The sequence below is a fragment of the Myotis nattereri genome (assembly GCF_964212035.1).
Source record: "Myotis nattereri genome assembly, chromosome: 10".
In the NCBI taxonomy this organism is placed as follows: domain Eukaryota; kingdom Metazoa; phylum Chordata; class Mammalia; order Chiroptera; family Vespertilionidae; genus Myotis; species Myotis nattereri.
This window is the reverse complement of record NC_138085.1, coordinates 19,436,491-19,458,792: the sequence shown is the minus strand read 5'-3', so window position 1 is coordinate 19,458,792 and position 22,302 is coordinate 19,436,491.

Here is a 22,302-nt window from a genome sequence, read left to right as displayed (position 1 = left end):
TCCCTGCGGGATGTGGAGAAGAGACCACAGCCCCAGCGCGCCCACCATAGTCATTTATGACTAACTTATCCTAAAAGAAAAATAAATAACAGCCAATAGCTTTTATTGAAACACAATAGATGTATTAGTTGTTCTAATGCAACAGGGAACTATTCCAAGGCCAGTGTGAGACGTTGAAACCAAACAAAAACTGAGCTTCCTTATAAAAACTTGATTGTTCCCAATAATTACAGATGACAAGATAGTTGCTGCTCATTACTTACATATGGCTAAATAAATTCCAGTAACTAGCTATGGGATTCGCTTTCCAATGCTTGATAATTTACCTCATTTGTTGCAGGGGATTTGAGGTTTGGCCATTCTGCCTTGTTTCACAAAGTCCATTGGACCTCATTTTATTGCCCTTTTCCCATTTCTTCTGCTAAGCTTAGCATGAGCCCTAAAGACTAAAGTAGACAGAACCTAGAGACAGAACCTAGTGAGAGAACATGGCAAAAGATCCTGGACAGAACCCGGCTACAGGAATTGGCTGGAGATCCTAGACAGAACTTGGCTGCAGATGCTGGCTACAGAACCTGGCTGAAGAACCTAGCAAGAGAACATGGCTAGAGAACCTGGACAGAACCTGGCGACTGAACCTGGCTGGAGAACCTGGAGAACCTGGCTGGAGAACCTAGCGAGAGAACATGGCAAGAGAACCTAGCTACAGAACCTGGCTATGATGATCACCTGAACGCTGCCTATGTGTCATTCCTTCTTCGCCAACTCCGTACACACCTTTGGGGACCCCTGGACCTGCTGGGGTTGGACCCCAGCATTAAATCTGATCTTTCAAAGTTCAAAAAAAAAAAGAAAGGCTAAAGTAGCATCCTGGATATTTGGTTAACATACCCCAAAAGGGGTGTGCTTTAGGGATAAATCTCCAATACAATATGTTTCAAGGCTATTTCAAGGATGTAATAACTTCCAGGAACTCTTCACATTTCGCCATTCTTGGAAAAAGATATCCTTGATGCCTAAAAGTGATCATGTCCCAATTGTACTAATTCTAGGAATAACCATACGAAGCTTTATCTGTACATAGTAATACTGTTGGACTTGGGAGATAACAAGGTCCCTCTGTTTAAAATCCTCCGTATGTCCCAATCAAAAGAGTGACTCTATTCTTAGTGTTTTTCTAAATATTTACTGTCCACTGCAATTCATTTGCCCTGTGTGCGGACTGTCTTTTAGCCATGCCAGTCTTAAAACTTCCAGATAATTTATATAATCTACCAGGTGACTCTTATGGTTTATGAACGTTCTGAAGTTATAAGAAAAAATACTTGCTCACACTTGCTAATACACCTTAGTTCCCAATATTTCAGAAGCAATATTCTAAAAGACCACAAGATGGGGGTATTCCTGCATACAAGCAAATTCTCAAAGCAGTGCACTGAGCTCCCAAGTTTCAAGTTCTGCTTTGTTGTTTGTTTGTTTTTATAAAATTTCTTTATTGGTTAAGTTATTGCATATGTGTCCTTATCCCCACATTACCCTCCCCACTCATGCCCTCAAACCCTGTTGTCTGTGTCCAGTGGTTAGGCCGATATGCATGCAAATAAGTCCTTTGGTTGATCTCTCCCTCTTACCCCCACCCTCCCCTACCTTCCCTCTGAGGTTGGTGGTCTGATAGATGTTTCTCTGTCTCTGGATCTGTTTTTGTTCATCAGTTTATGTTGTTCATTATATGTACCACAGTCCCTGGAGGCCTAGTGGTTAGGGTTCGGCGCTCTCAAGTTCTGCTTTGACCAATAAGGTAGACATTACCCACATGAGGCTAATTTAAAATGAAGTCAAAGGTGAAATCACGCTCCTAAGTTGCACTAACCACCTCTCAAGAGCTCAATAGCCATATGCGGCTACTGGCTACTCTACTGCAAAGTGCAAAATAAAACATTTCTATTCTCAAAGGATTTTAGTGATTTTAAAATTAGTTTTCTTTAATTCAAAAAACAGAAAAAGTTTTAGAAAGTGCTGATTCTTTTTATTATTCGTAACACTGAACAAGTGGGAAAAACTTAAATGACCAGTGATAGAATTTTGGTTATCTGAATTGTGATTTAAACATATGCTGGAATATTACAAAGCCATTAAGATAGGACTCTCTTAGAATATGCGGGACGGTTTATGGTATAATTTTAAGAACAAGAGGAAGCAAAAAGTATGTGTACATATATTTTTATAAATATATGTGCATACACATTTCGATATATAATTCCAAATTTGGCAACTTTATACTGTGCATACATATACATACCTATATAAAAAGGAAAAAAAAAACACACAAAGAAACAAAGGGAAAAGATCATACTATTATCTAACTGTGGGATGTGAAATTATGGAGAAGTTTATGTTCTTCTTTCAACATGCCTTTATTTTTTATCTTTTTCCAGTATTGGAGAGAAAAAAAATCAACGAAGGAAGAAACTATAAAAAGAATGTGGAATTTTTTGAACTTTTTCAAAAGCCAAAATAAGTTTCAGAAGATTCAGTAATTCACTTTAAAAAACAACAACTAAAGATTTTTTTCTAAAGAATTTCTTTTAAAATAGGTTTCATTGATTTTCTACAGAGAGGAAGGGAGAGGGATAGAGAGTTAGAAACATCCATGAGAGAGAAACATCGACCAGCGGCCTCCTGCACGCCCCCCACTGGGGATGTGCCCACAACCAAGGTACATGCCCTTGACCGGAATCGAACCTGGGACCCTTGAGTCTGCAGGCTGACACTCTATCCACTGAGCCAAAGTGGTACTGGCTAAAGATTTTTTTTTATTTAATAAAGTTTTGTATATCCGCTGAAGCCGTCTGCATAATTCTTGTCAACAAGACAGGTGTCATGGCAAGTGTCATTCATAGCATGCTCCCATGTCTACAGAGCAGATGAGTGGTCTCTGGATTCTCTCTGTAGCTGCACCTGTCTAAACCTTGAGCCCAGTGTGACATTCATTCATTTATTCGGAAGCAGATCTGTAAACATTGTCTATGCTCGAATTGTTCTGAATGAGAGTCTCTTCTGTGTCCCTATTGCTGTCCTTAACCGTAAAAATTCTTTTCCCACTGGTGCTTTTGGAAATTGGTTGAAATTCATGAAGACACCAGCATGTGTCTTAGGAACGGAAGGTCAGACTTTCCATCAGGAGGACAAGAAACCCTGGACACAGGAGGCAGCTTGCTCTGGGGGAGCCGACTTGGCTGGATTTGGAGCCCCACCAATTCTGGCCTCCTGTCTTCAGTTCTCTGACTTCAGTTCTCTGCTTTCTAAAATGGGAGGCACATGGGGACCATTGTGGGATTAGAACAATACATGTAAAGTGCCTGAATTATGGAAGACAACTAGGTTTTTTTTAGTTCTTATTATGCAGATGTTTATTTAACAGAAAATTATCCATTTTTCCCTTTTATCAACCATTTTGAGCACTGTGAGATTTTACACTGTCTGGCCAGGTGTCAGGCTGTGTTTAACATTTGTGTAGGTGGAGGAGACCGAGGCTCCAACTACCTCTGAAGTCTCTGCTTTTGTTTTTCCTGTGGCCTTCAGATCACCCTAAGAATTCCTTCTCAGATAGAGTTTGCTTCGTGCAGTGCCATTAGCTGGCATGCACTCATAGTTCAGAGGGCTGGAGAGTGTCACCCCCAGGGGCAATGGTAAGATTTCTGGGAGGAGGTGGGGAAGGCATGGTTTTCTTTACTAAAATGAGAGGAGAAACTGTGAAAGGTGAGATGGAAAAAAAAATAATCACAGATGACTCCTCAGGCAGATCAAATTTGAAAAGAGCACCTAGAAGGAACAGAATTTAGAAATTAATTTTCTCAAATACTTTGTAAACACTTACATACTCTTGAAAAGTCTTCATGTGCCCTGTTTTCCAGTGTTCTCAAATTTTCCATCAGGTAAGGTCTGTATGGATAGGAAGGAGTAGCAAAGCCTTCTGAGCTCTGGTAACTGTGGGAACAAATGAAGAGATTGAGGACAGGGAACTGCAGATGCCTCCTGTCCCCTCCTCTGCAGCCAGGACTCTCAGAGGGGAGAGGGGGACACACAGACACTGGGGTTAGAATTGGAGGGCTGAGGACTGCTCCCCTGGGATTATCTGGGCAGACTGGGAGCCCCCAGCAGGGATGCTGCATGTCCTCACTCTCTGGGTGAGTAGAACTCCAGAGGGAAACTTGGAGTAGGACCCCACACATGGACCCAGACTAGCTACTCCCTGAGCTACAATAGGAGATACAAAGACTCTGCCCCTGTTGCCAGAAAAACAAAATAGCTCCGCCTCCCATCCCATATAACACCAATGGGAAAGGCACTGGGTTCATTTAAAGACAGGATTCAGTTCATGAGGCTGAACTCAGATATTTAATTGAGCTAAATATTTTCTTTTGCTCTTATCCCCTCTATCCCCTGGTGGGGGACTCAAGAGAAAATCCGTTTAGAAATAAATAAATAAGCTATATTTTTTCTGCACATTAAACATACTGAATATATTTGCAACTTTGATCCGTACTTATCTTTATTCATACAAAACTGTAACTCTATCTGACATTTCTTCTTAAAGGTTTTTCTTCCTCGCTACAATGTGCAAAGGAAATTTCTTTCTCTTTTTTTTTTAAATATATTTTATTGATTTTTTTACAGAGAGGAAGGGAGAGAGATAGAGAGTTAGAAACATCGATGAGAGAGAAACACCGATCAGCTGCCTCCAGCACATCTCCTACTGGGGATGTGCCTGCAACCCAGGTACATGCCCTTCACCGGAATGGAACCTGCGACCTTTCAGTCCGCAGGCCAACGCTCTATCCACTGAGCCAAACCGGTTTTGGCAGGAAATTCCTTATTATAAAAATCGTGCTGTGGTTTCAGCTGTTGTGTTTCTGTAAAGTAAGCTGAGCTTCTTTCACCAGATACTGAGCAGGGGTCTTGTGAAAATAGCATAAAGGCTCTTGTGAGGGGAGAACCCTTCCTAGTATCTAGTGATAAAAGTAATTCAGAATTTGTATATATTTCTTAAAAAGAAACCTTCAAAAGTCATTGCTGAATTCCCATTCAGCACTGGGAACTCTTTGGTCCTAGCACAGGCCTAGGCACCTTCTGAGAGGGAGATCCAGTACTGAAAAGGTCAGTTCTAGAAATGTCTGTAAAACATACATTTGGCAAATGAATGAACAAAGAAGCAAAGAAACACTCATAGAGAAGATGTTCCACTCTGCTGACTTAAAGTGTGCTTTCCAAAGGAGGTTTGAAGCTTCCTACTGTTTTTGCAGCTCCTTTGGATTTTTAAAAGGCAGGACCTTTGAAGTCTAATGGGAGAAAGACAAGAAAGTGCTGGGCATTCAGAATCATGGGCAGTGGGAATATTGGGGAACCTCAGACCAGTCACTTCATCTCCCTGAACTAGTTTCAATCTGCAAAATAACTAAAGTGTGTGTTGTTTTGTTTTTTTTTTTAATATTTTTATATATTAAATCCATTGGGGTGACATTGGTCAACAAAAACATATAGGTTTCAGGTGTGGGTTCTATGTTACAGGATCTGTATATTGCACCTTGTGACCAACACAGGAAGCAACACCAGGCTGGTGAATAGGAGATGAGGTGTAAGGGCGCATCATGGGTCAACTGGCCACCAGAGGCCAAAGGACTGGCCTGTGAAGGACCAGGAACAGGAGCAACATCCTGGCGTGAACCTGGTCTGCAGTCAGAACCCTCTCCTCCCCGAGGCAGGTCACAAAGCAGCTACTGCATTTCTGAACAAGAAATTGAGACGCGGGTTTTGACCAAAAAATTAAGATATTTTAAAAATTCATGAATCTATGTGGGATGTCCTAAAGAGGATGAAGATATCATATGTATGCACATGTTAATGAATCAGGTTTATTACAAATAAAAAATTTATTAAATTCAAAAGAGCTCTTTGCTCAGGAAATCATTCAGCAAGTGTGTGCTGTCTACCTGGGTCTTGGGGGCGGGGCCTTCACAGGTCACCTTTCAGGTGCTGAGAGGGCCTGAGAGACAGACAGGTGAACAAGAACCAAGGCCACACTTTATTTCAGAAGATAGGAAGAGCCATGAAGAAAATAGACTTAGCTTATATGACTAGGGAGCCACAGGGACGCAAAAGATTTCTATTGGTGCCCTGACCTATCACCTTAAACGCAGTGGTTCACAGGACAAAGTGTGGGGTCCCAGGTGCTGTGGGTCAGAAACCTGAGGTGGTTCATTGGGTTGCCCTCCTCCCAGGAGGCCTCGGGGGCCTGCACATGGGGAGGTGACAGAATCCATTCCTTATGGCACAGTTCCCTTCTGTGTCCCTGCCAAAGCCACTCCCAGATTCCTGGGGCTCCCAAAAATCTTGGCCTTTGATCCCTTCCTCCAGCCTCAAAGCCAGCAACACAAGTGGGGTCCCTCCCTGGCTTCTCTGACACACCCTCCCACCCAGTTTTCACTTTGAAGAACACCTGGTTACTGAGGGCCAGGACCCAGGAGAGCCACACCTCCTGTGGTTTCTGTAGAGGGCCTTTGGTATGTTGGGGTCAATAAATGTTTATTCACTGATTTTTAACAACACCACCACCAGAAAACTTGAGAGGTTGGCCCACATGGCTGACCTGGCATGGTGGCTAGGTTACCTCTATGACCTGTCTTAGCATTCTGACCTCTGTTAGTATTGTGACCTACTGCCAGGTGATATACCATAGGGCTACATGGGGGCTTCAGAGCAGAGTGACTCCCTAGCAGGCTCAGGAAAGGGCTCCCCAATATGTTTAAACTGAGACATGGCTGTTGAGACAGAGCTGGCCCCATGGAGACCTGGGGAAGCCACCCCAAAAGGAGAGGCAGTGCCCCAGGGCAAGGACAGCCAGGCTGGATGGGAACAGCAGAGAGTGTGGGGCGGGGGGCGGGGGGACATAGAGGGCCCTAGTGTGGGTTGAAATTGCTGTCACAGCAGGAAGGCTTTTAGGCACGAGAATAGGGGGATCTGATTTATATTTTTTAAAGATCACTCGGTGATTTGACATTTGAAATGATATTTGACATGTGTCCTGAGAGCCCGGGAGGATTTGGGCATATGAAGACGGTGAGATGTGCTTCAGGTGCAGACAGTGGACATGGCCTGGAGGCAGGACAGATGAACACTGGGGACCAGAGCACATGCCTCGCAGAGCCTGTGAGTGATGGGACCAGGCAGGGAAACAGAAGACCCTGCATGGATGGGGCAGGGCAGGGGGAAGGGGTCCTTCCATGGAGGGGGCAGGGTAGGGGAGGCAGTGAAACCTCCATGGAGGGGGCAGGGCAGGGTGGAGAGAGGATCCTCCATGGAGGGGAAAGGAAGGGAGGAGAAGGGACCCTCCATGGAGGGGAGAGGGCATGGAGGAAAGGGGACCCTCCATGGAGGGGACAGGCAGGGAGGAGAGGAGACCCTCAATGGAGGGGAGAGGGCAGGGAGGAGAGGGGACCCTCCATGGAGGGGAAAGGAAGGGAGGAGAGGGGACCCTCCATGGAGGGATCAGGCAGGGAGGAGATAAGACCCTCCATGGAAGGGTGAGGGTAGGGAGGAGAGGGGACCCTCCATGGAGGGGACAGGGTAGGGAGAAGAAGCGACCTTCCATGGAGGATGCAGAGCAGTGGGGACTAGGAATCCTCCATGGAGGGACAGGCAGGGAGGAGAGGGGACCCTCCATGGAGGGGACAGGTCCAGGAGCAAAGGGAATCCTCCATGGAGGGTACAGGGCAGGGACGAAAGGTGACCCTCCATGGAGGGTGCAGGGCCATGGGGAATGGGAACCCTCCATTGAGGGGACAGGCAGGGAGGAGGGGGAACCTCCATGGAGGTGTCAGGCAGGGAGGAGTGGGGATCCTCCATGGAGGGTAAAGGGCAGGGACGAAATGGGACCCTCCACGGAGGGTGCAGGGCAGTGGGGAACCTTCCATGGAGGGGACAGGTAGGGAGGAGAGCGGACCCTCCATGGAGGGGAGAGAGCAGGGAGGAGATGGGACCCTCCATGGAGGCGGCAAGGGTAGGGAAAAGATGGGACCTTCCATGGAGGGTGCAGGGCAGTGGGGGCAGGGAAACTTCCATGGAGGGGACAGGCATGGGTGCGAGGGGAAACTCCATGGAGGTGATGGGCCAGGAGAAGAGGGGACCCTCCTTTCAGGGACACGTAGGCAGTAGAGGGGTCCCTCCATGGAGGGAACAGGCAAGGAGGGGGTGGGGACCCTCAATAGAGGGGATGGGTCAGGGAGGAGAAGGATACCTCCATGGAGGGGAAGGGCAGGGAGGAGAGGGGACCCTCCATGATGGAGAAGGGCAGGGAGGAATTGGGACCCTCCATGCAGGGGGGACTGTAGGGTGATGGGAACTCTCCATGAAGGGGACAGACAGGGAGGAGAGAGGACCCTCCATGGAGGGGATAAGACAGGGAGGAGATGGGAACCTCCATGGAGGGGACGGGTCACGGAGGAGAAGGTACTCTCCATGCAGGGGGACAGTAGGGTTTTGGGAACCCTCCACGGAGGGAACAGGTAGGGAGGAGTAGGGACCCTCCACGGAGGGCATGGGTCAGGGAGGAGAAGGATCCCTCCATGGAGGGTACAGGGCAGGGAGGAGAGGGCAGAGACGGGGAAAGGGAAACCTACAGTCATGGGCCAAACAGGGAGGAGGGGGGACCCCTCCGTGGAGGTAACAGGGCAGGAAGGAGAAGGGACCCTCCAAGGAAGGGAAGGATAGTGGTAATGGGTGCTCTATATGGAGGGGGAAGTGCAGGGGGTTTGGGGAGCAGGGAACTCTCCATTGATGGGGCAGGGCAGTGGGGACTGGCAACATGGGACCCTCCAAGGATTGGCAGGTCAGAGAGGAGAGGGGACTCTCCATGGAGGAGGGAGGGCAGGGAAAGTGGGGACTTTCATGGAGTGGACTGGGCAGAGAGGAGAGGGGACTCTCCTTGGAGAGGACAAGGCAGGGAGGAGAAGGGACCCTCCATGGAGAGGGCAGAGCAGAGGATAAGGGAACCCTCCGTGGATGGGACAGGGCTGGGGGGAGAGGGCATACTCCTTGGAGTAGACTGGGCACGGAGGAGAGGGGACCCTCCAGGGAGGGGGCAGGGCAGTGGTGACAGGGAAACCTCCATGGAGGGTACAGAACAGGTGGGGCAGGGAACCATCCATGGAGGGGGCAGGACTCGAGGGGGGGGGGGGCTTGCCAGGTAACCCAACAGGGATGGGCCAGACAGGGAGGAGAGGGGACCCTCCTTGGAGGGGGCAGAGCAGAGGAACAGGAAACCCTCCATGGATGGGACAGGGCAGGGGGGCGAGGGCACACTCCATGGAGGGGACAGGGCAGGTAGGAGAGGGGACTCTCCATAGAGGGTGGAGGGCAGGAGACAGGGAAACCTTCATGGAGGGGGCAGGGCAGGGGGCCAGGGAAACCTTCAGAAAGGAGTTAGAGCTGGGGGACAAGGAACTGCACTTGCAGGGATGGAATAGTGGGTACAGGAAACCCTCCATGCAGTGGGGAGGACAGGAAGGAAGGGAACCCCAATTATAGGGGGCAGGGCAGGGAGGAGAGGGGAGACCAGGAAACCTCTATGGGGAGGGGGCAGCGCAGTTGGACAGGTAATCCCCATGCAGAGGGTAGGGCAGGAGGAAAGGGGACCTCACTTTGAGAGAGCAGGGCACAGAGGAGACAGAACTATCCATTGAGGGAGCAGGGCAGGGGGACAGGGATCCCAACTTTAGGGGGAGGGGCAGGGAGGCGAAGGTACCCTCCATGGATGGGGCATGGCAGGGGTGTAGAGAACCCCACTTTGAGGGAGAGGGTCAGGGAGGAAGGTTTCCTTCATGGAGGGGGCACGGCAGGGGGACAGAGAACCTCACTTTGAGGGGGCAAGCAGTGGAGAAAGGGAGCCCCAGTTTGAGGGAGAAGGGCAGGGAGAGGACAGAATCCTACATGGAGGGACAGGGCATGCATGAGAGGGAATAGGGAAGCCTCCATGGAGAGGAGAGGCTGGGGGGATAGGGAGGCCTACTTTGAGACAGCAAGGATTTTAGCACAGGTCCTGAAATAGATGGCAGGGCAGGGGGGAGAGGGCATCCTCCAGGGAGGTAGCAGGGCAGGGAGGGCAAAGGACCCCACATAGTCTGAGCAAGATAGGGGGGTTAGGGCACCATCCATGGAGGGGCCAGGGAACGGGGGACATGGGAGTAGAGATAGGTAACAGGGGAAACAGACCCCTCTATGGAGAGTTCCTTGTTCCCCATGGTGGAGCCCTTGCCCCCAGCCCTGCCCCTTGGCAGCATTCCCTCTCATACCTGTCCATCGGCCCCTCCCCTGGTCCCCTGACCCTGCTGCCCTGCCTTCCCATGGAGGGGCTGCTGTCTCTCCTGCTCTGACCACTCTGTGGTTGGTCCGCTTATCCCTCTACCCTTTCCCTCCATGCAGGGTCTTCTGTTTCCCTGCCCTGACCCCTCACTCACAGGCATCTGAGGGGCATATGCTCTGGTCTGTCCAGTGTTCATCTCTCCTGCCTCCAGGCCGAATGTCCACTCCCTGTACCTGAAGCATATTCTCACCTTCTTCATCTGTCTAAATCCTACCTGTGCTCTCAAGACACATCTCAAATATCATTTCAAATGTCAAATCACAAGCAGGGGAAGGGGGGTGGGGGGTGGGGGCTGGGAAGTTGGGGGTGGAGGATGGGAGGTGTGGGGTGTGGGGTGCGTGATGGGGGGGCCGGTGGGGAGTAGGGTTGGGGGTAAGAGTGGGAGGTGGGGGTGAGGGGTAGTGTTGGGGGATGAGAGCTGGCGGGAGGGGAGTTGGGGGTGGCAGATGGGGGCTGTGCGTTGGGGATGTGGTGAGGCAGGTCGGGGCTGGGGGTGTGGGGTGTGGGGTGGCGGGTGGGGGTGGCGTGTGGGGAGTAGGGGCTAAGGTTGGTGGGTGACAGGTAGGGGAGGGAGACGAGGGCATAGGGGGGATAAATGGTGATGGAAGGAGACTTGACCTGAAGCCAGTGAGCACACAATGCGATATACAAATGCTGCATTAGAGAATTGCACACCTGATCTATGCAATTTTATTAATGAATGTCACCCAAATAAGGTTGATTAAAAATAAATAAAAGGTGGGTCTTTTGAGGTTGATTAGGTTATGAGGGTGGAGCCCTCGTGAATAGGATTAATACCCTTTTCAAAGATATCCCATGCTAGACTTATCAGGAGATGCTTTTATATGTTATATAAATGTCTAACCACTATTTTGTACACTTGAAGCTAATATTGAATGTCATCCCTAATTGAAAAAAAAAATTAAAGAAGTAATTTTTAATAAAAATGCAAATGCAAATCAGAGTGATCTTTAAAAAATATAAATCAGATCATTACACTCTGTGCCTAAAAGCCTTAAGCGCTCCAGCAGGGGTCAGCTCTCCAGACAGAATCATGCCTGTGAGGGTGTTACACTGCTGGGAGAGGAATGCCCTGTCTTCTTCCTCCAGTAGCTCCCTTCACTGCTCTGGTGATGTGTGGCACTGGTGCAGGGCAGAACTGTGCTTCCTTGAGAGTGAGCTAAGCATCACTTTGGCTGCTTAGTTGTAGTGTGGGAGCAGACACAGAGAAAATCAATTTAAACCTTAAAAGTTCTCACAGCATTTCAACCCTCCAAACGGACCTCTATCCTCCCTTCCCTACACTCCAGCCAGCCTGGCTCGCCCAGCCTTGAGGAAAGAAGGCAGGGACAGTGCTGCCCGGGAAGCCAGTGAGCATGCATGTGGTCGGAAGTCTGGAGAGAGCTCCAGTTCTCTTAGGACAGAAATGGAGGGATGAATCTGCTGAAATCAGCCACCCATGAGGGGACTCTACTTTTCACTACGTGATGGCTGGATTGCACCTGCATGATCCCACCATGCTCTCACTCCCCTGTGGCATCCCAGGGGATCCATGAGTCATCTACAACAGGAAGCAGCTCTCTGGCCTTTGAGAATCCACAGACCCTCTGCAAAGCCCTTAAGCTCACACGGCTGATCTCAGACTACAGATTCCAGACATCTTCAATCCTGGGAAGCAGCCTCTTTTGATTTTTCATTCTCCTCCTACAAACAATGCCAGGTCTGTGTCTTCTGTACACTGCTCAAAGATGTGTGAGGACCCAGCGGGTGGCAGCTGGACGTGGTATACCCTGGGACATTTGCTGAGTGGCCTCAGACCCAACACTGACACTGAGCTTGAACCTGCATCCATCTGGTGAACACCACTCACCTCTACCTGGGGACTCCCTGAGAACCTACCTCATGCAACTTGAGTGCTTCCAGAGACTCTTTCATTAACTGAGAGAAACAGGCACCCGGCAGATGGAGGCAGACAGGGAGGCAGAACATGGTGTGCTCTGGGACTTTTGCTGACCTGTCCCCAGGCTCAGTGCTAGTCAAAGCCAGCTTTGGTGCCCTGCTTGGACCTTCCTGTGCTCACTGGGCCTCAGCAGAGGCTGTCACAAATTGTGAATTGCTTTGTAGATGCAAATAGATTGCCCTGGGAGAGTCAAATCAAGCTTCTGACATTGTTCAGCACCAGAGTCCCTCCCAGGAAGCCCCAGGACCAACAAGCCGATAGCCAGCTTCAGAGCACATCAGAGAAGGATACAATTAGCCTCAGAAGCGGCATATCCAAAGAGAGATCTAGGCAGGCACCAGACCCCGCTGAGATGAATTGTGCTCCACGTGGTCAACACCTGTCAGCAGCTCATACACTACACTGTAGGCAGGGTACACTGTGGTCACAGCCAACTAGCCTGAGCATCGAATCAGTACATGAATGGGCCAACAGCCATCAAGAATCAACTGCCACAGGAAGGTTCACATAACACACACGGGACATCCCTGGAGCACTCAACTCAGATGATCAAGAAGAAATTGCCACTGGGTTCCACAGGACTCCTACTACACGAAGCCACACTACCAAGACCTGGATTCTAACACAAAGAAACAAACACACAGAGGCAGTCAAAATGCAAAGAAACATGCCCCAAATTTAAGAACAGGGGACACATCCAGAAAAAATGCTAAACAAAGTGAGGCAAGCAATATTCCAGATAGTTAATTGAAGTTAGGTGAAGAATGGATGAAATCAGTGGGAACTTGAAAACTGATAGTAGGCATGAAAAAGAACATTTAAGCCATATAAAAGATCCAGTCAGAAATAAAGAGTAAAATCTTTGAAATGAAGAATACACTAGAGAAAATAAATAATTTGATTAAGGAGAGAATCAAATTAGTGATTTGGAAGACAGGGTCACAGAAGACAAAAGCAGCAAAAAGAAAAAAAGAACTTTTAAAAATGAGGACTGTTTAGGGGACTTTTGGGACAACATGAAACATTAACAACATCCACATTATAGGAGTACAAGGACAAAAGAAAGGTTAAGGGACTACACCATATTAAAAGAAATAATGACCGAACACTTCCCTAACCTGGTGAAGGAAGAGACACACAAGTCCAGGAAGCACAGAGTCCCAAACAAGATGAACCCAAAAAGGCTTGACACCAGGACACATCATCATGAAAATGACAAAGATTAAAGACAGGACATCTTAAAAGCAACAAAAGAAAGACGGTCAGTTACCTACAAGGGAGCTCCCATAAGACTGTCAACTTATTTCTCTACAAAAACATACCAGGCCAGTAGGGATTGGCACAAAATATTCAAGATAATGACAAGCTAGGACCTTCAACCAAGACTACTTTACCCAGCAAGGCTGTCATTTAAAATTGATGGAGAAATAAAGAGCTTCCCAGACAAGAAACAGCAAAAGAAGTGTGTTACCACCAAACCATTAGTATAAGAACTATCAAGAAGGAATAAAAGGGAAACAGAGTTAAAAGAATAAAACATATCTACAAACAATCACTTTAAATGTAAGTGGCTTGACTGCTGCAATTAAAAGACATGGTAGCTGAATCGATAAGAAATCAAGAACCATATATATGCAGTCAACAAGAGACCTACCTCAGAATGAAAGATATACAGACAAAAAGCAAGGGGATGGCAAAAGGTATTTCATGCAAATACAAATGAAAAATAAGCCGGGGAGGTAAACCTATAGCTGACAAAATAGACTTTAAAACAAAGGCTGTATTGAGCGATAAGAATGGACACCACAGAATGATAAAGAGAGCAATCCAACAAGAGGATATAACCCTTGCAAACATGCATTTCTTCAACATAAGAGCAAGTAAATGTGTAAATCAAATCCTGATGTACATAAATGGAGAGTTCAACAATAATACAGACGTAGTAGGGGATTTGAACATCCCACTGGCATCAATGGCTGGATCTTCCGCACAGAAAATCAAGAAGCAAAGAGTGGCCTGGTGCTGGACTCTGCAGCAGCAGCAGCAGCAGCAGCAGCAGCACATATAGTAAAGCTGGAATGATACAGAGGAGATTAGGGTGGCCCCTGCGCAAGGGTGACACTGAAATCAGTGAAGCGTTCCCTTCGCCCTAGTGTGTGACATGCTCACCTGGCTCCCCTGGGCTGGAGCCCCTGCGGGTGGGGGTGGAGGGAGATGGGCGGGGGCTGGGGGGGGAGGGAGATGGGCGGGGGCTGGGGGGGGAGGGAGAAGGCGGGGGGGAGACTTGAGCCCTGACCTCCTCCTGGGCTGGGGCCCCTGTGGGTGGGGGCAGAGGGAGATGGGCAGAGGCTGGGGGGGGAGGGAGATGGGCGGGGGCTGGGGGGGGAGGGAGAAGACGGGGGGGGGGGAAGACTTGGGCACTGCCTCACCCTTGCACAGGGCGGCCTCACACCTAGTCTTTTAAAAAAAAAAAGTGTGGACAGAAATAACACAATAGATCAAATGGATTTAATTGGTATCTTCAGAGCATTTCACCCTGAAGCAGTAGAATATACATTCTTTTTAAGTGGACGTGCAACATTATCTAGATAGGCCACATGTTAGGGCACAAAAACAGTCTCAGTAAATTTAAGAAGATTGAAATCATATCAAGAATCTTTTCTGATCATGACTGTATAAAACTAGAAGTCAATTAGAAAAAACTGACCTACAAGTGATCTATTACTGAATTGTACACACCTAAAACCACCCTGCCCCAATAAATTTATTAACAGAGATAAAAGCCATGAAAAGCAAAAATGAATAAATAAATACAAATTTGGGGATACATGGTGGTGAGAATTGCATGTCAATATACTTGATGTATACTTAAATGTGGTTAAAACTCTAAATCTTATATTTATTTGACTACAATAAAGGATCATGCGTTCGATTCCCAGTCAAAGGCATGTACCTGGGTTGCAGCTTCACCCATGCCACCTGTTGAGGTGAATAGAGGGAATTCACCTGAACATAATAAAGATCATGAAGAAGAAGGAAGGAAGGAAGGAAGGAAGGAAGGAAGGAAGGAAGGAAGGAAGGAAGGAAGGAAGGAAGGGAAAGAAAGAAAGAAAGAAAGAAAGAAAGAAAGAAAGAAAGAAAGAAAGAAAGAAAGGAAGGAAGGAAGGAAGGAAGGAAGGAAGGAAGGAAGGAAGGAAGGAAGGAAGGAAGAAAGAAAGAAAGAAAGAAAGAAAGAAAGAAAGAAAGAAAGAAGAAAAGAAGGAAAGAAAGTGAAAGAAAGGAAGAAAGAAGAAAAGAAGGAAAGAAAGTGAAAGACAGGAAGAAAGTGAAAGAAAGGAAGAAAGACAGGAAGAAGTTGAAGAAGATACAAATTAATAAAAGTACATATGGTGTTCAAAGACAGGAAGAATTAACAACGTTCAAATGTCCAATGACGTAATTCAGAGAGCTACAGCAAATATCACAAAAAATTTATATGGAAGTACAAAAAAAAAAAAAAAAAACACCACCAAGAAACCCAACACACACACACACACACACACACACACACACAAATAAAACAAACAAAATAAAACCAAACCAATAGCCAGAGTAATCTTGAGAAAGAAGAACAAAGTGGGAGGAATCATGCTACCTGATAACAAACTATACTACGAGGCCATAGTAATAAATATAGTATGGTACTGGCATAAAACAGACATAAAGACCTGTGGAACAGAACAAAAAGTCCAGAAATAAACCCATACATTTATGGTCAATTAATATTAGACAAAGGACACAAGAATATACATGTGGTAAAGATAGTCCACTCAATAAATGCTATTGGGAAAATTGGACACATAAGTAGAAAAATAAATGAATGCAGACTACCTTCTTACACCATATTGAAGAGTAAACGCAGACTGGATTAAAGACTTGAAAGTGAGATTTGAAACCGTAAAAATTCTAGAAGAAAGTAAAGGCAATAAATTTTCATAGAAATATTTTTTATTCTGATATATCTATTTGGGCAACAGAAGCAAAAGAAAAAACAAATGGGACTACATCCATCTAAAAAGTTGTTGCACAGCAAAGGAAACCACCAACAAAATGAAAAGACAACCCACTGAAGGGGAGAACATATTTGCCAATGATACATCTGATAAGGGTTTAATATCCAAAATTTATGAAGAACTTAAAAAACACAGCATCATAACAAAATTAAACAATCCAATTTAAAAATGAGCAAAGAACCTAAACAGACACTTCTCCAGCGAGGATCTGCAGATGATTATTACACAAATGAAAAGATGCTGAGCATCACTAATCATTACAGAAATGGAAATTAAAATCACAGTGAGGTATCACCTCACATCTGTCAGAATGGCTATCATCAATAAATCAATAAACATCAACTGCTGGTGAATATGTGGAGAAAAGAGAACTCTCGTGTACTCTTGGGGGGAATGCAGATTGGTGCAACCACTGTGGAAAGTAGTATGAACTTACCTCAAAAATTAAAAATAGAACTGCTTTATGACCTAACATTTCCACTTCTGAGAATATATCTGCAGAAACCTGAAACACTGATCGGAAAGGATATATGCAATGCTATGTTCACTGCAGCATTACTTACAATAGCGAAGATTTCACAGCAGCCCAAGTGCCCAGCAGCAGATAAGTGGAGAAAAGGCTGTGGTACATTAACACAACAGAATACGACTCACCCACACACGCAAAAAGGAAATGAAGGAAGTCTTACCTTTTACAACAGCATGGACAGAGCCGGTGAGTATTATGCTAAGTGAAGTGAAGTAAGCCAGTCAGAGAAATACAGGTTCCTTATGGTTTCACTTAAATGTGGAATCTAATGAACAAAACAAACTACAATCAAAATAGAAACAGACTCATAGGTGCAGAAAACTGACTGAATACTGTCAGAGGGGACGAGGTTGAGGGACTAGGGGGAAAAGGTGAAGGGATTAAGCAAAGAAAAGACTTAGAAACACAGACAGCAGTTTGGTGATTATCACGGAGAGAGGGGTGTGTGTAGAAGAGGGCTTAGAAAGGATAAATTGTGATGGAAGGAGACCTGACCTGGGGTAAGAGGGGAGGGAGGTGAGATACATACTTCAACATACAGGTGATGTATTACAGAACTGTATACCTGAAAGCTACATGATTTCATTACCAATCTCACCCCAATATATTCAATTTAGAAAAAGAGGCCATTGTGGCACATGCTACAACCTGGATGGACCCTGAAGACATGATGCTCAATGAAATAAGCCAGTCACAAAAGGACAAATAGTGTGTGATCCCACTCACATGAGGTCCCTAGAGCCATCAGAGTCATACAGGTAAGATGGAGGGTACCAGTAATGGGGGAGTGGATGCAGAGTTGCTGTTTAGTGGGGACAGAGCTTCAGTTGTAGAAGATGAGAACAGTGATGGAGCCGATGGTGGTAAGGGCAGCACAACAATATGTTTGTTAAGTTGTGTTAAGGACCACTTACCACCACTGGACTGTGCTCTGAAAAATGGTTAAAATGGTAAATTTCATTGTGTATATATTACTGTGATAATAATATACCAAAAAAAAAAAATAGAAGGCTTTGTCCTGGGTGTGGGAGAATCAGTTAGAGCTGTTTTCTATCGGCCCTACATGGGCGGTTGGGTCACTGTCAATATCCTGGTTGTGAGATTTTTATAAGATATTATTGAGGGAAACCAGGTCAGATTCCATGGGCCACCTCTGCGTTATCTCTTATAAATAATGGAATCTACAATTATATTTTTAAAAGGTTCAAAACTAAAAGGGGCGACAACCAGATTTGGTGGTCTTGCCCCAGGGAATCTGGTCCAGCAGGTCCAGTTGGGGTCAGGGCTGAGGATAAGGAATTGCCCACAGGAACTGGTGGTCAGTGGGATTGAGGGCCACCATCCAGACCAGTGACCTACACAGTTAAGTTCTCATCCCATCATGAAGCTTCCACAGCTTTTAATACAGCTGCTGTGTCTGAGCCACCTCTAATGCGATCACTGGGGGGAACAGCTCCTTCACTGTGCCACCTGGTTTCTTAAAGGAGCTTCAAACCTTTTAACCATCTCACAAAACACAACGCAGGTAGTGCAAATCTCCCACAGTGACCCTCTGCTTCATTAAACCACATCCACCAAGTGACAAGGATGGGCCTTTTGTGCCATTCCAGGAACGCTGGGCCAGGGTCCCGTCGACAGAGCAGATTCACTTTTCGGTGTCTTGGTTGGGACCTGGGCACAGGGCCCAGGAGTGACGCAACCCAAGGACAAGGATGAAGGAAGGCAGCATTGTCCTTGGAAGCAGGTGCCTTTTAATCACCTACAGATCTCAACTGTGGAAAATATCCCTATGCCCTGTTAAGAGTCAGGAAAGATAAATAATTTTTCTCTTTGTACTCGACAGAGTGGTGCTCAAAATGATCTAAAAATAATACCCTGTCTTCATATGCTCTCTCCTTCCATAGATGGCTCCAATTTTCCTGTCAACTTGAATGCGAGATGGAAGAAGTAATGCTGGTGGATGAAATCAACACATCCCTATTTTAAGGGGTGAAACGTAGATGAGAGACGGAGTGTCACGCATTAAAGGTTTGATATTTTACTCTGTGGTCAAGTAGGGAGTTTGTAATTGTCCATCCAAACCTGTATCATTAGGGTAATAATGCAGGGCTGTCATGAAGGCCTTTTCAGTGTCTGTACCCCATAAAATCTTGCTCTTTTTGGTCCATGATGTGGGCCAGGGAGCCACCAATGCTCATGCTCTGCACGCAGTGACTCAGGGCTCCAGGGCTCCCCTGGCTTGTGGACTTAGCTGGCAATGAGCACAGCTCACTGGTGTAGAGGTGGGACAGACGAGTGGTGTCAGGATGGCCTGGGGGCAGCCACTCATGGCTATCCTTGCCTCTGGCCAGAGCTGATTCACATGGTGAGAGAGGCTCAGAAATGCAGAACAGCACAAACTCCTTGCTACTTGGCACACAGGGCAGCACACTCACCCTCTTGTTCCTTTACCTGTGCAGCCAGCCAACTCAGTCACATTCAGGGAGAACATCCAGAAAGAATAATAAAATAAAAGTACCTCGTGCCAATCCACATAGCACTTCAAAGTACTAAGAGTAAAAAACTCACTGTCCATGCATTTCTACAGAAAGGCTACTTGCTGTCCAGACCCATATTCTTGCTCGTTTTTCTTCTTCTCAAAAGAAGGAAACACATCATTCTGGAGCCATCGAGACGGAGCAGACCAATGGCCAGCTGTCCATCCAATGATGTCAACCATGGTCTCAGAGAGAATAGTATCTGCGGACTCCAGAGAGAGCAGCAGTGGGCTGAGTGGGGAGAGAATTGAGAACCTGACCAGAGACCAGCACGATGGTGAGCTGATTTGTCTTGAAGGCAGTGAGTCCTAGCACCGCTCTGTGCACAGGTCGGGAATGACTCAGAGAGGACTGGACCAGGGGCCTGTTGGAGCCAGAGTGGCGGCTGCCCTGGACCCTTCCCCCTTGTCTCCTGGCCAGGCCCTGGACTCCAAAGTATTGTGGCGACTCCTGATTATTTTTCTTCTTTTTCTCTTGCCAGTTTTCCCTGAAAACCATCCTGTTATATGAAGCTGCCACACAGCTCATGGGTGGAGAGGAGTGTAAGGTTCTGAGAGAACCAGAGCTTCTAGCAGAAGGACCAGTAAGGTGGCTGAAATCCAGGGAGAGAGGAGCTGTGGGTGAGCTGGACCCGCACAGAGCACACCCTGGAGGCCAGCATAGGCTCTGCGCATGCTGATGCTGAGGTCACCCCCAGAGCTGCTGAGACAAAAGTGACTCTGAACTTCATATGCTCCACAGCCTTACACAGGGGGCTCTCACCTCTGACACTCCGTGGTGGGAAGACAGACTGTGGAACCCGTCCAGCAGGGGCAGCACATCCATCACCAGCCTCATGTGAAGTCTGGAAGGAGAAAGGATCTGCATGTGAATAGGCACAGGGCTCAAGTGCAAGGGGCCAGGGCAGTAGAGCCCCAGCCTGCAGACCCACCACACCCTGCACTTTAGTTCCAAGTACAAGCTCTTTTTTGCAATAGTAACAATTGTAGATTTGACTTTGAAGAAAAAATAACCCAAATTACATTAGAGATTTCAATTTTGGTTTGTCACATCTACAGTACATGTTAGCTGAACCCACTGTGGTGGTCTTTTCACAATGTAGGCAATTCAAACCATCCTTTTGTCTGCCTTAAACTTATACAGTGGTGTATATTGATTATTTCTCAATAAAGCTGGGAAAAATAAACAGTGCCTTCATAAACGGGAAAAAAGTGGTTATAGATGCAGTGGAATGAAAACACCATAACTAAGAGAAAACAAATCAGGATACACACATAACAAATAGTATCATCTTGCCCTGGAGGCGTGCTCACTGGTTGAGCCTTGATCTATGAACCAGGAGGTCATACATGGAGTCCCTGTCAGAGTACGTGGGGCTCCATCCTTAGTAGGGGGCATGTAGGATGCAGGTGATGAATGATTCGTTCTCATCATTCATATTACTACTACCTCTCTCTCTCCCTCTCCTTTCCTCTCTGAAGTCAATACAACATATATTAATATAAATGAATTAATTGTATCACCTCAAAAAGGTATCTAGATATATAAATGTACGAAAGACAAAAGGAAATACTTTGAAATGTTGACAGTGGTTAACCTTGGATAGTGGAAAGAAGTGATTTCCTTTACTTTATACTATTCTTTTTAAAATTCTAATGATCCTATATTATTTTGATAATGAAAAAAATCTTCTAAAACACATTTAAGTAACTTTTTTTGGTGTAAAACGCATTTTGCATCCATGTTCAGTGACCATCCACTTATCTTTGAGAAGCTTAAAAAGTGCTTTGGGTTGTGAAATATCCTTTAAAATGCATTCTTGCACTCCAACAGCTCCTGAATGAGAACACTGGGCTTTGGAGATGCTGGGTCTGCTTGGAAAAATAATGGGCAGGGGTTAGAGGCGCAGTAGGGGATGGGGCGGGTCAGCAACCCTGAAGAGAGGCTCTTAGGCAGGATGCCTCAGGGTCCACAGCTCAGGCTGTATTTGAAGAATTCCTCATTGGAAGGCTGATATCTACAGTAAAGTTTCAGATTTGATAAACTTCAGACATGAGCCACAGTAACTTTTTTAAAAACGGTTTTTGCCGTTCTTATTGCAAATCCATATATATAAAAGGCTAATGTGCTAAGGATTCCACCACCTGACCACTCGCTATGAAGAGCACTGACCACCAGGGGCAGGCGTTCAATACTGGAGCTGCTGTGACCTGAACTGGCCCTTTACAGAGGAAGGGCACTGCGCACCCAGAGTCCACAAGCAACACTCCGCTTTTCCCAAGTGGGACACAGGCCCCGCCACGAACCCATGGCACAAAGCCCACAGGCCAGCCCAGCACAGAAATGGTGGCTGTGGGCACCAGGTAATGATGTCACATAGTAATGCCAGGCTTCCTCTCCCTAGCGACTAGCCTCCTTGGAGTTTCTTCACCCACTTGCTTTATAGCCAGGTGCAAACATTTTACACTTTCACCAAATGTCTTTGAAGTGTTTTCATGTGCCTCATCTCATTTGATCCTCACTGAAGTCCCGGAATAGGTAGAGAGGAGACTCGGTAGAATCCTGTTTTCATTTCATTAGCCAGAAAATGGAGATTTAGAATGTTTTAAAAATTGACCCAACTGAAAAGAAGCAAGAAATGGTAGAGCCTGAACATGACTTCAGGTTTTCTCACTGCACGGAATATAGTCAAACGGGGTTATAGTTAAATATTTCTCCCTTTGTTATCTCTGCATGATCCACAATAATAATCTGCTTTCATTTTGGTATTTATGCTGTTTTGCTGTCAATATCCTGAAAAAGAAACT